This window comes from Lipotes vexillifer, unplaced genomic scaffold (assembly GCF_000442215.2).
Source record: "Lipotes vexillifer unplaced genomic scaffold, Lipotes_vexillifer_v1.1 scaffold39, whole genome shotgun sequence".
Taxonomy (NCBI): Eukaryota; Metazoa; Chordata; class Mammalia; order Artiodactyla; family Lipotidae; genus Lipotes; species Lipotes vexillifer.
The window spans coordinates 1,293,395-1,296,336 of NW_006787038.1; positions in this window are offsets into that span (position 1 = coordinate 1,293,395).

Consider the following 2,942-nt stretch of genomic DNA (forward strand, 5'->3'; position numbering starts at 1 on the left):
CTGTTGTGGCCTCTCCTGTTGCGGAGCACAGGCTCCGGACGCGCAGGCTCAGTGGCCATGGCTCACGGGCCCAGCCGCTCCGCGGCATGTGGGATCTTCCCAGACCGGGGCACGAACCCGTGTCCCCCGCATCCACAGGCGGACTCTCAACCACTGCGCCACCAGGGAAGCCCCTCACTCATTTTTAATTAACTAGTTTAATGGAAAAATTTAAAAACACATGATAAAAAAATTCACACAGGATCATTAGGCATATAGTGAAAAATAAGTGTGTCTCCTGCTCCAGAGACTACTACTGTTCACAGTTTCTTAGGAATCTTTATAAAAATGTTTCATGTAAGTGCAAAGTTATATGTGTGATTATTTTTCACATACACACACACACACAAACACACAGCCTTACCTATTCCTTTTAAACACTCTGCCTTGAGGCTTGCTTTTTAGATTTTATAGTATATCTTGGAGATACTTCCATATCACACAGACCCACCTCATTTTTCCCCACTGCATAGTACTCCACTGTATAGAGAAACTTTTTTTTTTTTTTTTTTTTAATTTCTTGGCCGCACAGCATGAGGGATCTTAGCTCCCCAGCCAGGGACCAAACTGGTGCCCCCTGCAGTGGAAGTGAAGAGTTTTAACCACTGGACCACCAGGGAAGTCCCTAGCGAAACTATCCAGTTCCCTATTGCTGGACATTTTAGTGGTTTATAGTTGTTTGCTATTACATAGAATGTTGAAATGAATATCCTTGATTAATTTTAAAAGATGGCATACTCCATATTTCATTTGAAAAAAAGCATATTTGTGTGTGCATGAGCATATACCTATTTAAAATGATTAGAATCTGTAGGAATTAGGAATTCAAGGAATGGAGAGAGCAAAAGACAGTTTGAACGGAAGAGCCTGTGTGTTTAAATGGGTTTTTTTGTTTTTTTCAATGTGACCTGCACAGTAAAACCTTCCCAGAGGTTGTCTCTTAATAAGAAAAAATTACTTCATCTTCTGACTCTCCCAGCTCCTGGTTCACACCTCAGTAATAGACAGAGTTCTTCCTTCTCATCTCTCCTGCTAGCCTGCCAGTCATCTTCATGTCCTGTAACACTCAGCACAGTGCCTGGCACATAGGTGTTCACTAAACGGTTCTGGCATGAATGAAGCTACTCCTCTGACCCCAGTTTGCCTGCATATAAAATTAGGATGGTAAAGTGGACCCACAACTCATGGCCGTCATGGGAAATTATTGAGCAATGTGAATGCTCTTGAAAAAGATGAAACAGTGTGTAAAATTACTCAAGAATAGCCACTGAATCTGAAACTTATCCTATGGGCTGACCAGGTAAAAACACCTGCAGTGTAGCTGGTTCAAAGGCTCATGGCAGCTTCCCCACAAGACCAGCCTGTTAAATTTATTTTCTGACAAAAGGAGGACAGGCAGGAGGGATCGAGTTGTTAGCCAAGCAGAGCCCTGCTGTCAGGTCTTTTAGATCTGAAATCATCTGGGCCTGTTCCACTCCAGAAGTAAATCATTTTGGAAAGATTTGCCCCCTGAGCTGTACGTCTGTTAAAAAGTTGAAGTTTTCATATTAGAAATCACCCAAGGGTTGATTTGCTTTCACCCAAGGACAACTCCTTGATTGTTGAGTAAACTTAGAGGAGTGAGGAGCTGAGGCGGACGAAAATAATTCATTCAACTTTGAATAAATGTTTACTGAGCACCCACTCTCTATGTGCCAGGCATTGTTCTAGGTGCTAGTGATACAGCGGTTTCTAAACAAAAAGTCCCTGCCTTCAAGACCTTAAGCAGATACAAGGACTTCCCTGGTGGTCCAGTGGTTAAGACTTCACCTTCCAGTGCAGGGGTACGGGTTCCATCCCTGGTCGGGGAGCTCAGATCCCGCATGCCTCACAGCCAAAAAACCAAAACAAAAAAACCCAGAAGCAATATTGTAACAAATTCCATAAAGACTTTAAAAATGGTCCACATCAAAAAATCTTTAAAAACAAAAGAAGAGGGCTTCCCTGGTGGCGCAGTGCTTGAGAGTCCGCCTGCCGATGCAGGAGACGCGGGTTCGTCCCCCGTTTCAGGAAGATCCCACATGCCGCGGAGCGGCTGGGCCCGTGAGCCATGGCCGCTGAGCCTGCGCGTCCGGAGCCTGTGCTCCGCAAATGGGAGAGGCCACAACAGTGAGAGGCCCGCATAATGCAAGGGAAAAAAAAAAAAAAAAAAAAAAGAAGACCTTAAGAAGATACATATAATAAACCAAAAAAATGATATGAAATGTAAATCATAATGCTAAGAAAACTATAGCGGGTGTCCCAGGTTAAATCCTTTGCGATGCACACCCTGAGATGTTTAGCACCTCAGTGGCCAGAGAGAATGTTCTAGGATCACATGTGTGGAAGGGTGGGGAAGGAAGCAGGATTGGGCACAGGGGGAAATCAGGCTGAGTGGCGGCTCGGATGACAGCCTCAGCAGACTCCATGGCGAGCTCCAGAGCTAAAATGGCCCATCTGAGTTGCCTCCTTTCTGCTTAGCCCCACTCAGTGCTTGGATGCGGGCTGCCTAGGGAAGGTCATGACCTTGGGCAAGTCCGCTCTGTGGCTGAGGCAATCCCTGATGGGGCTGACAGCTGAAGGCTGTCTGCTTACTACACTCCGAGCAGCTGGGGTGACAATCTTTCCTCAAGGAAGGAACTCTGGGCTGCACATCTCTGTGTCCGTCACACAGGCTGCGGGGATCTGGGTGGCAGTGCTCCTTGGGAGAGAGTGATCAAGGAAGGTCTCTCTGGTTGGGTTTAAACAGCAACCCTGAGTGAAATGAGGGAAGGAGCCATGTAGATTCTGAGGGAGCTGGAATGCAAGTAGGGAAACCAGTTAAGAGGCAATTCCGGTATTTCAGGTAAGAGGTAGTAATTGTTGAGATTACAGAGTAGAAGCTG